The sequence below is a fragment of the Gorilla gorilla genome, chromosome 16, assembly GCF_029281585.2.
Source record: "Gorilla gorilla gorilla isolate KB3781 chromosome 16, NHGRI_mGorGor1-v2.1_pri, whole genome shotgun sequence".
NCBI lineage: Eukaryota > Metazoa > Chordata > Mammalia > Primates > Hominidae > Gorilla > Gorilla gorilla.
Window position 1 is genome coordinate 28,483,419 of NC_073240.2, and position 16,679 is coordinate 28,500,097.

At 43.4% G+C, this 16,679-nt stretch overlaps 1 protein-coding gene across 2 annotated transcripts in view; it reads left to right on the plus strand.

The window, feature by feature from the left end:
• The window catches only part of GABRG3 (gamma-aminobutyric acid type A receptor subunit gamma3), a 566,172-nt gene that overhangs the window by 248,884 nt on the left and 300,609 nt on the right, over positions 1–16,679 (plus strand). The window lies entirely within an intron of this gene.

Sequence of the window (16,679 nt, forward strand, 5' to 3'; positions counted from 1 at the left end):
AGTGCTTAGAAGAGTACCTGAGAGATACTTAATACCAAATAAGTATTACCTGTAATTACTATTAATATGATTCCTCTCGGACCTTGGACTTCATGCTGGAACTTTCTGCAAAAGATCCACAAGCAAACTCCTTATTTTCTAAAGTGAATTAGCAGAGGACATGGACTTTGGATTCCAAGTACTTCGATTTGGGTACTTGAGTCATGGGTGCATATTGCAGGAACTTAGTCTCTCGGTGTAAACAATGACCTAAGAACTAGAAATGGCAAAGGACAGAATGCACAACCCCAAGAGAGGAGCTCTGTGCCCATGAATGTGATTAAGACCTTAAGAAGTCTCGGAGTGGATTCTTACATTGAATTAGATGCTCTACATGACTCATTACAAACCAGATATCATGGTCCTCTGATTCCAGCCATGGCCACTGCAGTGTTCCCGGAGACCACTGGCTGCTGTCCAGTGAGTGCACTCTCCTGGGAATGGTTCCCCACAGCCCTGGAACACACAGAGTGGCCATGCCTTAATTCTCCACACAGTCTCACTTCAGAATCCTGGCCATACTTGGACATCCAGAGGCCAGAGTGGAATGAAAACAATCAACTTTCAAGCATAAGAGATTCTCCCACTTCTTCCTTTGTTCACAAGTTTTGTTGATTCTTATTTACTTTTCTGAGGATAGATATGGTATAATCCAAAGTCATGATTCATTCATTTTAAAAGGATGAAAAGTGAGGCTGTGAATAATTTAAAGATGCAACATCCATTTGTATCTTTATAGCATTTCATTTTAATCCAATATTAATGTGGGCCAGCCCTGATGAAATTCTCTTATCAACAACTGTAATATTTTGTTTATTGTGTCAAAATCTGAGAGCAGTTAATAATTAGAATATATTTTTTCTACTGAAATAATAGAAATGTTACCAAAAGGCCAGGGACTCTGTTTAGGTCCCTTGCTTGCTGCACAGAAAGCCAATTGCTGAGACAAGTATTGCCAGGGAGGAGGAGCCTGGATAGGGCAATCTGATGAGTTTCAGTTCTTTGCTGGAGGGTGGACTTCCTGAGGAAGGAACTCAGATGAGACAAATGTAAGCTTCAAGTTTTAAGACCAGAGGGTCAATTTCTATGTTTACTTAAAAACTCATAAATATTTATGTGGGACACTTGGGCCAGCTTCAGAAAGGCATTACAAAAAAAATGGAATATGAAGAAAATAATATTTAAAAGATTCACAATCTTACTACCCTAACACAGCCACTTCTCACATTTCTGTAGGGTTTGCAAAAATGTTTAAAATACTAGATGTGCAGATAATGATGCTGGACAGACGGATGGGTATGGAAAGGTGTCTAGTACCTTGTCCCCCGTGCCACCCTTCACACTCACTGTGCTCTTGCCTCCCCTGCTGGGCAACACTCAGGTGAACCCAGTGAGTGCTGCCCCTGACCCTCCTGACCCACATCCTCATTGCAGGCACACTGATTGCCCCCCTTTTTGTGTTACAGAACACTTGCCTCTACCATCTCTTCTGTATTTTGGATCATTTCTTTGAGATAAATTTCAGAACCCGTCTGGGTGTAAGGTGTGCTGTTCCTTAACACTGTGTGTCTGCCTTCCCTTTAGTCCCTTTCTCCCACTGGAGCTGGAGAGGGGAAGATGCAGGTGAGAAGCCTGGCACCTGGGTGGGGTACCCAGAGGGTGTGGACTGAGCTCCGAGGAAGTACCAGGTGATGTACGTGGAGGCCGTGGACTGAGCTCCGAGTGGCCTCCATCCTCCCGGGCTGCTCCCTGCATGGCGGTGCGGGCCTTGCTGAGGCCAGGGGTTTGGGGGTGCCACATGTTTGCATCCCCGGTGCTCTCTGTGTGTGCCAGCACCTAAGAAGTAAAACATTTTTCAAAGAAAAAGATCATGTTTTCACCAAGCTGCTAAATTTAAATCTGGATTTTAGTTTCCCTAAGTGCAGAACCGTTTTCTTAGAAGGCCTGAAATGCTGAGTAGTGTTAGCCAGCCTTACCAGCTGCGTAGGAAGTGGTTCTTTGAGAACCTAAATAATGTCTAGTGCTACCTGACCCTCACAGCTACCCAGGAAGCAGGTCCTCACCTGGGCCTGCCCTTTCTCCCACCTGCACTGGCAATGCTGGCTGATGGGGTAGCCTCCAGTTGTCTGTGTTAAAGCCCAGGGTGACGTCATGCAAGGCATCCTCTCTGTGCCTCAGTTTCCTCACCTGAATGCGAGTGGACTGGATTTCAACAGGTTCTTCTTGCAATGCTTTTCACTGTCCTAGCAAGGAATTGCCACAGTCACGACTTATGATGAGAATGTATTTGATCTCTCAGGTATTTAAGATGGAAAGGTTAAGAAATAACAGATTTGATTATTTTCACATCCCTGCAATGAAGCTTTCTTGCATGCTGTGCATGTAGGATAACGTTAGTGTATTCCATCTATCATTCTTGCAGTGCTATTTGTGAGCTTAATGGAGCTCCTCTTTCATTCACAAGGCTAAGCATTTCATAGCCGTTTCTGTAGGAAGCATTATTTAATGGGACCCTAGGTTTCCTTCCAGGAGGGGAGCTGAACATGGTCACTCAGTTGCTAGGAATGGTGGATGCCTCTGGTGCCACCCACTGCCTGGGGTGAGGAGAGTCTTCACCCTCCTTGGAAGCTCCCACCTCATTCTGCTGCTCTGACAAAGACTAGGGTTTTTTCTTCCTTCCTCCATGGTGTGGTCATCACATTTATTTGGTGATTAATAATCAAATGATTTGTTCTTCCTAACTGAATATCTTAATTCTGTTGACTGACTTAAAATAATCACAATGTAGTACACAGGCTTTTATAATTTTAATTGAAAACAACAGACATACCTGAAAGCTGTTTTCACTTGTCCTTCCCATGACAGTGCCCATGAACTAAAGCACAGTTGCCTTTGCTTCCCAGACACCGCCCTGCAGGTAGCAGAACTGGAGCCGCCACCTCCCCACCCCCACCACGTGGAGGCAGGCAGGTAGCAGAATCGGAGCCGGTGCTTAGGGTGGACTGCCAATTGTTTAGTCTGAAGATTTTACTTACAAGGGTGGGCTGCCGATTGTTTAGTCTGACGATTTTACTTATAAAGTCGGAATAAGTTTACCTGTAGATCAAGATTTATGATGTTTTTCATTCCTGTCTGAAGAAGAATCTAATGCTGGGCATTTGGGTTGTTCATTCCCTCTACGCTTCCCACCTGCCTTCCACCCAGAGGGATGAAGAGGCAAGCATGGAATCCTGCTTCCCTACCCACCACCAGGCTATTGAGGGCATGGCCCAGGAATGGTGTGAGGGACTTTGTAGGCTGTCTAGTAAAATGCATCTAAAGTTGGCAGCTGCCCTCTAACAGGTGCCCTCCACCTGCCCTGGTCTTCGAGAAGTCCTCCATCAGAATAGGGTGCTGAGAGAGCTGGTGCCCACAGGAAGTGCATGTGGGCTGCTGCAGATGGAGAGGGAGCCCTAAGAACAGACTCCACATGGCCGGAGCTTCCAGGGGAGGAGGAGGAGCCCAGATGAGAGACCCAGAGCCTGTGACTAAGATGATTGGCAGATTAGGGGCTCCCTTTGGAAATGATGACCACTTTTTGCATTTGTTTCTCTGGATGTGTCTTGCAGGCAGGCACAGGCACAGAAATGGCAACATGGATGCTTTTGGTGCTGGGATGTCCCAGGCAGGCGTGAGTTGATGCAAACAGGCAAGAGGTTGAGGCCAGGGCAGAGAGGGGCTGAAAGTCAGTAGGGCCCTGAGCTGGCAGAGGGGTGAGAATAGAGCGCCCAGGGATGAGGACCCGGCACTCCTGGGTATGGATGCACAGGCACCCTGGTGATGCCCTCAGGTGACTGTCAGGGCACAGGTCCATACCTCTCACTGCAGCATCCAGGAACTCAAGGGACAGGCTCGGGTGCTGCTGACATGGACAATGTGCTCTCAGGGACTGAGCGTGGTTAGGGAGGATGACGTGAGCTTTGTACTCCCGGTGAGCTTGGTCCAGGTCAAAGCAAATCGCGGCCACTCAGTGGAGGGGGTGGGACTGCAGTGTCCTCACCCAGCTTCAGAGATGACATGGCCCATGCTGATGCAGGACACTGGCTGGGCCCCGGGCAAGCTGGCCAAAGTGATGTGTGGAGAGGAGAACCCTGCACAGCTCCTGCTCCCGGCCTAAGCCACCACTCAGTGGTGACTTGTGGGCTGCCATCCGGATGCCCCGGGCTTCAGAGGAGCCACCGGTGCTTCCCCCAGCAAACGGGCACTATGCGGGGCAGTTGGCTTCCATTTTCAGCCAGTGCATTCACCAGGTCTCTGGTTCCTGGAGTGACGGGCACATAACTCTCCTGACCAGCAGATCCCCCTCTGGCCCTGAGAGATGGGGACAGAGGAATGCTCCCCACTTCTTGGCAGGCACCTTGTCCCTTTGGCCATAGCCAGCATCTTATCTAGTACTCACTTTACTCTCTGGAACAAATGAGGCCCAGAGGGACTTGGCCTAGGATACATTGTCCCTCACTTTCAGAAAAGAAACAAAAAGCCAGGCCTCTGCCTCCTAAAGCAGTACTATTTATCCCCAAAGAACATTTTATTCTCCTTTAATAAAACGTTGATATCAGGAAAAAGAAAACTGAAAGAAAAAGGAGAGTAAACCATGTTTCACATGAGGTGCATAAACAGCCAGCCGCCTGTAAGGTGAGGGCTCTAAGTGTCCTTCGATCTTAACTTACATAGAATGTTGTTGATTTAACACTAAGGTATCAAGTTCATTAACAGAAATTAGAACATGTAGTAATTACACAATTAATTAAGAAATGAAAACAGGCCAGGCTTGGTAGCTCATGCCTGTAATCCCAGGACTTTGGGAGGCCAAGGTAGGAGGATCACTTGAACCCAGGAGTTCGGTTTGAGACAAGTCTGGACAACATGGCGAAACCCTGTCTCCTCCAAAACCAGAAAAGTTACCTGGGCCTGGGCGTGGTGGTGTGTACCTGTAGTCCTGGCTACTTGGGAGGCTGAGGGGGAGGATCACCTGAGCCTTAGGACATTGAGGCTGCAGTGAGTCATGATAGTGCCAGTGCACTGCAGCCTGGTCAACAGAGTGAGATTCTGTCTCAAAAAAATAAAAAATGTAATATATATTTTTTAAATTATCTGGCCGTGGTGGCATGCATCTGTAGTCCTAGCTATTTGGAAGGCTGAGGCAGGAGGATTGCTTGAGCCCAGGAGTTCAAGACTCCAGTGAGCTGTGATTGCACCTGCAATCTAGTCTGGGTGACAGTGAGACTCTATTTCTAAAGAAAAAAAAAGAAAACAACCATGGCGATTTTTTTTTATCTACAAAATTTAATTACTAGATTTTACCCATGGAAATAAGGAAATTTCAGGAAACCTTATTCCACCATAACTGCTTTTGAAAAATAACAGATGCTAAGGCAATTATTTGAATATGCCAGCCTACCCAGCATGTTTTTCTTCATAATCTTGATACATCACATGAAACTGCTGGTTTTATTTTTGCTCATAATTAGGAACAAATATTTTTATTTGTCTTAGTGCATGTTTTAAAATTTTTAAATGCTCAAAAGGGTTAAATAAAGGATAATGCTTAGTGCCTGTGAAAACACACTAAATGTAAAATAAATAAAACATTTTAGCACCAATGAAATAATACATAATTTTGTTATTTTAATTTTTATTTTAGGTTTGGGGGTATATGTGAAGGTTTGTTACATAGATAAACACATGTCCTGGGGGTTTGTTGTACATATTAATACATCACCCAGGTATTAAGCTCAGTTCCCAATAGTTATCTTTTCTGCTCCTCTTCCTTCTGCCTTAAGCAGACCCCAGTATCTGTTGTTTCCTTCTTCATGTTCATGAGTTCTCATCATTTAGCTCCCACTTATAAATGAGAACATACGGTATCTGGTTTTCTGTTCCTGTGCTAGTTTGCTAAGAATGGTAGCCTCCAGCTCCATGCATGTTCCTGCAAAAGACATGTTCTCATTCTTTTTTTATGGCTGCATAGTATTCCATAGTATATATGTACCACATTCTCTGTATCCAGTCTACCGTTGATGGGCATTTAGGTTGATTTCATGTCTTTGCTATTGTGAACAGTGCTGCAATGAACATGCACATGCATGTGTCTTTATGGTGGAATGATTTATATTCCTCTGGGTATATACCCAGTAATGGGATTGCTGCGTTGAATGGTCGTTCTGCTTTTAGCTCTTTGAGGAATCCCCCTATTGCTTTCCAGAATGGTTGAACTAATTTATGCTCCCACCAACAGTGTATAAGGGTTCCCTTTTCTCTGCAACCTTGCCAGTATCTGTCATTTTTCAACTTTTTACTGATAGCCATTCTTACTGCTGTGAGATGGTATCTCATTGTGGTTTTGATTTGCATTTGTCTAATAATCAGTGATGATGAGCTTTTCTTCATGTTTGTTCGCTGCATGTATGTCTTCTTTTGAGAAGTGTCTGTTCGTGTCCTTTGCCCACTTTTTAATGGGGTTTTTTGTTTTTCTCTTGTAAATTTTATTAAGTTCCTTATAGATGGTAGATATTAGACCTTTGTCAGATGCATAGTTTGCAAATATTTTATTCTATTCTGTAGGTTGTCTGTTTAATCTGTTAATATTCCCTTTTGCCGTGCAGAAGCTCTTAAGTTTAATTAGATCCCATTTGTCAATTTTTGCCTTTGTTGCAATTGCTTTTGGTGTCTTTGTCACGAACTTTTTGCCCGTTCCTATGTCCAGGGTGGTATTGCCTAAGTTGTCTTCCAGGGTTGCTATAGTTTTGGGTTTTACATTTAAGTCTTCAATCCATCTTGAGTTGATTCTTGTATATGATATAAAGAAGGGAGTTCAGCTTCAATATTCTGCATATGGCTAGCCAGTTATCTCAGTTATATCCCAGTTATATCATTTATTGCATAGGCAGTTTTCCCCATGGCTTGTTTTTTTCAGCTTTGTCAAAGATCAGATGCTATAGATGTGCAGCCAGCCTTATTTCTGGGCTCTCTATTGTGTTTCATTGGTCTGTGTGCCTAGGTTTATTTTTGTGTGTGTGTGTTGTTGTTTGTTTGTTTTTTGAGAAGGGGGTCTCACTCTGTCACTCAGGCTGGAGTGCAGTGGCGTGATCTCAGCTCACTGCAACTTCTACCTCCCGGGTTCAAGCAATTCTCCCACCTCAGCCTCCCGAGTAGATGGGATTACAGGGGTGCACCACCACGCCCGGCTAATTTTTGCATTTTTAGTAGAGACAGGGTTTCACCATGTTGGCCAGGCTGGTCTCTAACTCCTGACCTCAGGTGATCTGCCTGCCTCGGACCCCCAAAATGCTGGGATTACAGGTCTGAGCCTCTGCGCCCAGCTATGTGCCTGTTTTTGTACCAGTACCATGCTGTTTTTGTCACTGTGGCCTTGTAGTATAGTTTCCAGCTTTGTTCTTTTTCCTTAGGATTGCCTCAGCTATTCAGGCTCTTTTTTTGGTTCCATATACATTTTAAAATATTTTTTTCTAGTTCTGTGAAGAATGTTGTTGTCAGTTTGGTAAGAATAGGCTTGAATCTGTAAATTTCTTTGGACAGTATGGACATTTTAATATTGATTCTTCCTATCCATGAGCATGGGAAGTTTTTCATTTGTTTGTGTCTTCTCTGATTTCTTTAAAAAGTGTTTTGTAGTTCTCATCGTAGAGATCTTTCACCTCCCTGGTTAGCTATATTCCTAGGTATTTTATTTAGTGTGTGTGTGGCAATTGTAAATGGGATTGCCTTTCTGATTTGACTCTCAGTTTGGTTGTAATAATATAAAATTCTGAACTTCGTATAAATCGAACCAAACCTGTAGAATGATTCTGAGATGCACTATAATGGTAATCACCTGAACTTGATCTACAGATCAAACTACCTGGTTTTTAAAAAAATAGTCAGTTTATTTCCACATATTTTGACTATTTTCTACCTGTCAGAATGTCACTATAGACGGCTGAGGAGGGGTATGGAAGACATACCCTTTATGTGCTCAGACCCCAGAGGGCACAATTAATTCATTGCTATTCTTACTTTCTGTATTAGATGTTACTCCTGTTACTGTTATTTTTTAATTATAGATTTTTTTCCCTAGAAATATGTGTTCTATATGCAAAATGAAGCATAGGCTTTTATAATTTGTATATGTTTGTAAAGTTTGCATATGCTTTATTTTAAACCATTTGCTTATGGTTTGGGTGAATAGGTTTCCTCTGTTTCATTTCACCCTTTAAGAATGAAGAAAATAATTACCCCACCCTCTCTGGAATAGCTGCCATTTGAAAATGGGAAATGCTTCTATTGTGATCTACTTATTTATTTATTTTTACTTTTGGTATTAAGCCACCAAACGACTTAGCTCAGAAAAAAAAATTAAGTGTCTAAAAATAAATTTTACAAATTACAGCCCTGAGTTTACCATTCTGTTGTAGCGTGTCATTAAGAACTGGCTGCAAAGTACCATGCAGCAGGGTGAGGAGCAGCTAAAATCTGGGCTATTGTTTGGTCCTTTGAATAGTGAATGTAATTGTTAAACTATATTTTAAGTGGTTGAGCCAAGTTTAAAACAGTAAAATGTGTGTGTGTGTGTGTGTGTGTGATTTCTTCCTAATATTAAAGGAAATTCAAGAAAATAGAAAAAATTTTAAAACACTTATTCTGTAGGAAATATCAAATATCCATATCTCAAACCTACGTTTTTAGGTACATACATACAAGTGCTACACTGGAGCTATTGTATCAATAAACCAAGAACTTATAAAGTTGCCTTTATATTTCAAAGTATTTTCCAAACATTTACATTTTCAAAAAATCCTGTAACAAAGAGTTCTATATGTTCAGTGCCATATGCTCAACATAATAATATAACTGTAGTTAAACTAATGATAACTAAGTCACAGTAACATGGATGACTTCGCAGGCTGCTTGAGCAGCAAGGTTTTCTTTGCAGAACAAAGCTTGAAGCTTTGAAGCTCCTCTGATAAAAGTGTTGTGAGCGGGGTAGGGAGAAGAGGAGCAGGAGGCAGAAGAGGGCTTGGTCCATTCCAAGGAGATTTTAGACCTGAGGGAAGTCACCTGTCAATTTCTGAATGTCATTGGATTATCTGCTATAATTCATGAATGTGGGTTTGAAAACCCAACGTTAGTGACTCCCAGAAAATGTCTTTTGGAGATGAAAGGCAGGGGCTGGTCAAGGCTGACGTCCTAGAAAATCCCTCATATCCTGGCTGTGGAATTGAAAATAGAGGATTTAACTCACTGTCATTTTCCTTTTTATTTATTCATTTGTTTGATATGGTAACACTTTTAGGTTTTGCTTGGTAGACAGAGAATATCTAAATAGTATTGATTTTTCCACAGTTATATGAAGGAAAGAATGGTCCCATTATCTAAATGTTGTGAAACATATTAAATTTTTTTAACTTAAAGATTTTTTCTACTTCATTGTCTGATCTAAACAATAGATGGAGAAACTGTAATGCTACTCCCATTTACCTGAGGTTCATAAGATTTTCTCATACAAAAATCCAATTTTCATCCAAGTAAATAATAAAGCTGACTGTACAATAAATCATATCATACCAGTGAAGACATGAGTAGGCTCTCCCAGCTCTTCCAATTCTAGTAAAAATACTTTCTTAATATATGAAAATGATCTACAAGAAGCAGAACAATTTTAGATTAATTTTTTCAGGAAAAATGGAAACATTGACTGTTTTATTATAATAATTGTACCATGTTAAATGGGGTAAAATTCAATTTTATTGTAGGAAATTGTATGTCATAATTCAGTCTAACTTTGAGGTTAAAAATGGTGTTTAACCACCTGGAATATGAATTGAGGGCAGATTATAATAACTCAGTACAATAAAAGAGAATGAACATGACTCATATTGAATTCAGCAGATGCTTAAAGTAACCCACTCTGCACGCATCTGGTTTGAACTGCAGTCAAGGTGAGTGTGGTGTGAGCAGCTGTCATCTTACCCGGGCGTCCACCTGGAGCCTCCTTCTTGCCTCGTTCCAGAACCCATGTCTCCATGAATAAAGTTAGCATGTGGCCAACTCACTGGATTGAATGTAGCCATCAGTTAGGACCAAGGAAGAGACCCACGATACTTCAGTGCCTTGGGGTAAATTGGGGCAGCTGTTCTCCTGCCAGACCATGTTCTGAGTGCTGGGACTAGAGGCTTTTCCCTACAATTCTGCTTTTAATCATGCAGTCTTGACTTGGGGATAGGAGACAAGAAGGCCTGGCTGAAAAAGGTGAGGCCGTTATTCTCCTTTTCTTGATAAATATGTTTGGAGCCAAAATACATTATGAATTCAAATAATTTTCTACTAATAAACATTTTTAGTGAAAAATGTTACCATTTATTAAACATTCCTTCTGAAATAAGATGAAATAGTCAGGCCCATGGTGGTTAAATTTGCTCCCGTGATCTCTTCTACTACCTGTCCAGAGGAAATGAGCTGGGAGAGCCACTTATATCCTCACTCCCTCAGAGGCTGTGGTCAGGAGGGGCAGGACTGCCAGGAAGCACAGCCAGAAGCCGGTAGGCTGCTGTGGGCATCAGTCCAGCTGAATGGCACCCAGGCCCCAGGCACCTCCTCTTGTCCCTGGAGTGGAAGAGATGGGGGCTTGGGTTCTGGAGACCCCTGATCACTTGTGTTGGAAGCTGTTCCCACCCAGAGGCTTGGTCATGTGAGAGCCTTGGCTCACTGGGGAGAGGGTGGGGAAGGCCTCCTGGAGGACAGGGGCTGTGTTTGTATTTTGCTTTGTGCCCACATACCTGTGTGTTAGCCTTCTATTTTCTTTTAATTTCCAGTGGTTTTATTTAGTGGAACTTTTCTAGCAAGCATGAAAACCTTTCTAGCGAGCATAAAAAAGTGGACATGGGTGTCTTAGTCAGCTCAGGATGCTCTAACAGAATGCCTTGTCCCTGGAGTGGAAGAGAATTCAGGATAGAGTGGGGGCTTGCAAGCAACAGACATTGACTTCTCACGGTTCTGGAGGCTGGAAGGCCAAGGTCAGCCGGCCAGTCTGGTTGGGTTCTTGGTGAGGCCCCTCCAGGTGTGCAGAAGGACATCTTCTCCTTGTGTCCTCTCAGGATGCGGGCATCTCTCTTCCTCTCTTCATGAGGCACTAATCTCATCACGAAGGCTCCACCCTCATGACCTAATTTCCTCCCATAGACCCCACCTCATAAAGCCATCACCTTGGGGAGTCGACTTTCAACACACGACTTTTGGGAGGACACGAACATTTAGTAGATAGCAGTATATGTGACTAAGTGAACCCACTACATCAACATTTTTCTACAAAAGATACCAGATGCCTGTACAAACTACCAGGGAACCCTGATTAGGATACCAATAGAAGGTAGGGTTGAGAGTTCATCCTCATTCAGGTTTTGTATGTTTTCTATAAACAGGGAAGCTATTACACATCATGGGAATTATGTATTCTATATCAATTTTATATTTTATACCTAATTATGTGGGTCAAGTTATTTCAATTTACAATATGACATTTTTTCCCTCTACATTTTGTGAACCAAGCATCTCTAATTCAGACAATCACCTATGGGAGAGGGAGCTTTAGAGAGAAATATCCCCAAGACTTTCTTCCTTTTTTTTCTGTTAGTCTAAGGAGATTAAAAAATAAGGAATAAAATTCTGTAATTATGTTGAAAAGGAAACCAAAAATCATTTAGAACCAACTACCTCTATTCTGTCTAATTCTATTCTGTCTAGTTCTGTGACATTTGGTTGCTGGATTCTTATTTTTTTGGAAATAAAAACAAGCCTCCCACAGCCCACAGAAGCCAGTGCTGCAGACTCCCAGAGGAGGCTCCCTGGCCAGGACCATGATCCAGAGAGCAGACATGTAGCTTTGGGCCCTTCTCAGGAGCCCCATCTCAGCCCTGCTGTGTGTTTGACTGGTGATCTTTGGAGATGCATTTAGAGTCTCTGGGCCTCCGTCTTCTCATCTGTACAATGGAAATAACAATAACACTTCCTTGCTAGGGTTGCTGTGATGCTTAGACATGTCAGCAGGTCCTGTAAGCTCAGCTCCCTGCCTGTCATGTAATAGGCAAGCTGTGTGATCTGCCTTTCTCCTCTTCTTTATCACACACGAGGAGGGTACACATTCTCGGTTCTGGAGACCGCGGTGCTCTGAGCCACCTACTCGTGGGTACTGGTGCTGGACTAATGTGCTCTGGGATGATCACCTTTTAGTTACTAAGTAGGTGTCTCTGTTACAGGATTTATTTGCCCAGCAGTGAAATCTTTATATTGAAGTGGCTTCTCTTATGGATGACTAAAGATTTTGACTCCTGTCCAGTGGCCCTCTCTCATGAATGACATAATAATTAGGAAGCAAAGGGATCTACTCCAAAGCAGGACTGTGTTGTCAAGGACCTGCTGCCCAGATGGTGAGAGGGGCCACCTGGGCTCCTGCAGCAGCTGAGGTACCCAGCGTGAGGGAAAGGGGGGGTGCTGTCAGGGTGGAGGGAGATGAATAAACAGTCCTCTGTGGCCTGGTCCACTCTCCAAATAGCCACATTTCTGGCCTGTTGGCTGAGGGCATGGGGGGCTGTTTTGATCCCCTTTCTACCCAAGTAATGAGAGAGAAATGCCTTAATACCCTTAAGGAATCTAGTTGTAACTCAAAGAGGCTCCTACTGGAATCTCCAGATGTCCTTGAAAGATTTTGTTTTGTCTTAAAAGCTTGTTAAAAAATGAAATTGTAATTGAAACTCTTTTCACATTTTTTGTAAGAAATAAAACATAATGTCCCCCAAACCAGAAAAACGTGTAGTCAGTATACCTATCCCTGCACAGAAGATGGTTTGTTCACCTCTGAGAGACAGGAATTTAGAGGTCATAGGTCAACCTAGTTCACAGGTGAACCGCCACAGCCCAGCAAATCCTCAGGCTTTCTTAGATGGTCAGGGGAGATTGCCAGGGTTATCTCTCAGTGACTCCATCATTTTCTCCACATGGCTCACTGTGTTTGTGAGATTATGTACTTATCTTTACAAACCGTCGTTCAATTTAGACTTATTTCTTAAAACTGGCATGTGGAAAGCTGAGGTGTGGGTGGGAATTTTGCCTTCCTGGGGCTGGGTTTGGATCCCTAAAGAAGGAAACATAATTTTCTCCTCCATCCTTCATGAGTTCTTAGCTGGGACTGCCTGTAACGAAAGACAGATTAATAAGAGAAAACAAACAGAAGTTTATTGACACGTATGCCTCCTGTATACATGGGCAATAAACCAGAGAAATGAAAGCAGATCTCAAGGGTAGAGTTCAAAGAAATATCTTAGACTCCAGGCTCAAATGCCATTGTTCTCTGAAACAAAGAACATTGTAGAGGAAAAATCCAGTTAAGGTGGCTTGGGAAAGCACTGGGAAAACGAGAAACAGATGCAGAGGTTTGCTCTGCAGACATCTCCACTGATGAGTCTCTAGTGATTAAGATGATGAAAAGTCCTCGTCCTCTTCCTGCTGCAGAGATGGACACACCCTTACTAATGGTTTTTCTTGATAGAAGTAAAGTTCTCTACAAAAGATCACTTTGCAGAGCTTCTTCTGGGTCTGCAGTTGCTCAAAATAATCCTTATATGAAAGAGACATTTTGGGGTAGCATATTCTGGTCTCCTAGTTATATATATTTTTGGCTGGTGTGTCCTGAGCCCCATCAGATCCATGGTACAGACCCAGAACACTTTTCTGTAAACCGTGTCCGGCGTACATGGAAGCATCTCAGGAGGAAGCCTGCTCATCCCTGTGGAGACTCTGATGTGCTCAGCGCTACATGAGTGAAGTCCCTCAGTCTCCCAGGGTCTACTTGCACAGCACTGGAGGGAGACTGAAGAGCAGAGCTGAGCTTCTGAGAAATAAGCATCAAATCCTAAGGTCCCCAGCCCACTGAATGGACCCCCTGACCCACTGTTGGCTGAGAGAAACCTTAGAAACTGAGTTCCCGGCCATGACAGGACAGGAGGTAGGACACGCCTCAGTGTACCCTTCCTCAGTAACCTTTCACCAGAATTCTCTCTAAGCAGGAAGCAGAAACCAGCTCTGGAAAACAAGAAATGAACAACTTATCCCTTTATCGCCCTTAGCCAGTCACCTGAGGCCAGGATCAGACTCCGCCTCCCTCTTTACAGCCTCAGCGTGACAGCCCACCAGTTTCACAATACACTTGTTCCTGATTAGAGACCACCAGCCACAGAGTGGCTCTGACCAGCCTAGGGAGGATGCACAGTGAGGGTTTCTTGTCCTTTGCTTCACCGTTTGACATCAGAGGGCCAAAAACTCTATCCTCGGATCATGCAAACACTGCCATTTTTTTAACATGGGTCCCATGAAGAGGCATGAAGCGCAATTGCACATGTGTTTGTTTTATCAATATTCATGATTCCTCCAATAGCTTATTGAATATACATATCCATCCCCCCACTCAGCAGACATTCCTGCTCCCTTTACCCCTCCCTTGAAGGACTTGCTCTGGGCTTGTGCTGGAGGTTATGCTTCCCAGCCTGCAGGACGGCCACCCGTATGAAATAAAGCTCTCCTTTCCAAATGGATGGACCTTGCGATTCTTCAGTTGACACTCATTTGACGCACTCTGAATCATTCAGCCATTTCAAATTTATTTCATAACCTGTGCAAATGAAGAGAATTCAAGAGAACATGAAGCCTAGAATGGCTGTGAGGGTGAGAGCCTCCTTCAGACATATTTATCACTTCTCTGGAAGAGGAGATACAGAATGGGTTATTTAAATCCAGTGCTGACGCACGAGCAGAGTTTCAGGACACCAGTATGAGTGAAGACCTAGAACACAGAGGGACTTAAAGAGGTCAGATATGTAAGTATGGATTTTAAAAGAAACATGACCCAATTGTTCTGGAGTCATGCAAACTAGAACAGATGGGAAATCATCCTTCATGTTTTTCCAAGACCTTTGAAATGTGTCCAGTCCTGGGCTGCAGGATCAGGATGCTGAGCTGTGAAGAGGCTGAGCTGGACCTCACGCCAGCAGCTGGCAGTCGCCACTGCCACACAGCCGGGCAGCAGGACCTTGACCTGCCCTGAGAGGCACAGAAAACAGCTCCATGGGTTCAAAAGACACACAGGGACAGGGATAAGTTAGGAAAGGTGACCACGGCTACAAGAAGCAAATGGTGTCACAGAATAAGTGCACAGTAGTGTATTAAACTGGATGTGATTTTCAAAAGAGAAGCAACAGTGCATGGTTTCAAATCAGCTTAATAAGTTACTTCCTGCCAGCTGCACCCACAACATAAAGCTTTGTTAGGATGTCTGGCTGTGGGAGGCACCTCTTCCCACCCAGCTTGTGTCCTTGCTCATTGGGACTTGGGATGCCACGGCCCATTCAACTGACTTTACAGCCAGGCAGGAAGCACCAAATTTATATGGTCTCTATGAGGATTAAGTGGATAATATCTGTCTGTAAATTTAATTATATTTACACCTGTTGTGCTTAGACTCTGCATGCCCTCTTGAACGCTGTAATACTGTTATTATGTCTGGGAAGAAGGAAAGAAGGAGAAGGTGAGAAGAAGAGTTAATTTAGACCTTGTTTCCATTCAGCGTTTGGAAGCTGAAGCATTTAGTTGTTCATACTGGACCTAGTGTGATGGGATCATCTTGAGGTTCTGTGTCTCGCAGACAGCAGCGGTGGCAGATTCTCGCTTCTTTTTTTCTTTCATTTCTGTTTCCTATCAGTTATGTGATAAATGAGACGTCAGGATGAGGAATGTGTGCTTCCCTAGGAAGCAGTCACTGAACTTACAGTTGTTTGATGTGTTTAAGTGGATACAGTTGGGAGAGACAGTGTTGTCTGACCGTGGGCCCTAACGCCCACTGGCCGGAGGAGCAAGCTTGCCCGGCAGCCTGCCTCGCCCCACGCCCAGCATCCACGGCTGCCTTAGCTGGAGGGAGCCGCGCGGGGGCGCAGTGCGTCATCACTGCAGCTATTTCACATTATTAGGGAGGCCACCACGGGAGGCCCTGGAGGATATTGTGGAGTTACATAGATCTGGATGAGAATCTTATTAAATTATGTAGTGTGTCCCTCCTTCTCTATTCTGTAACAGGAGGAAAATAAGAGGGAAAGGGATGGATGACAGCCCCCAAATTTCTATACAAACTTTGCCTAAGTTGTATAGACATGTCTTAGGTCTGTGTGTGACATGTAATTGACTAAATAATTATTACTTGTTAATTCTGCATATATTCCCGTTTTCTTTCTTGTTGCAAAGGAGTTGGATATTTTCGAACTTTTCAGTCACTTAAGAGTTTGTTTTCTATGACAAGGCAAAGTAAAGTTCCCTAGAGTTAGCAGTAACTTACATGAGTTTAATTTATCTGAATTTCCAAAGAACAGCCAGTGTTGCTATTGTGCTGTACTAACCCGGGGTTAGGATTGCTTCAGATGCTTCCACATATGTCACGATTGTTAGTATCCCAACAAACAAAATAAACAAACAGAAACCAAAATTTGGCATGCGGAAGTGTCAACCTAAATAACAGAGCGAGTCTCTCTAAAAGAAAAGGCATTTATGTGGAATGAAGCATTACA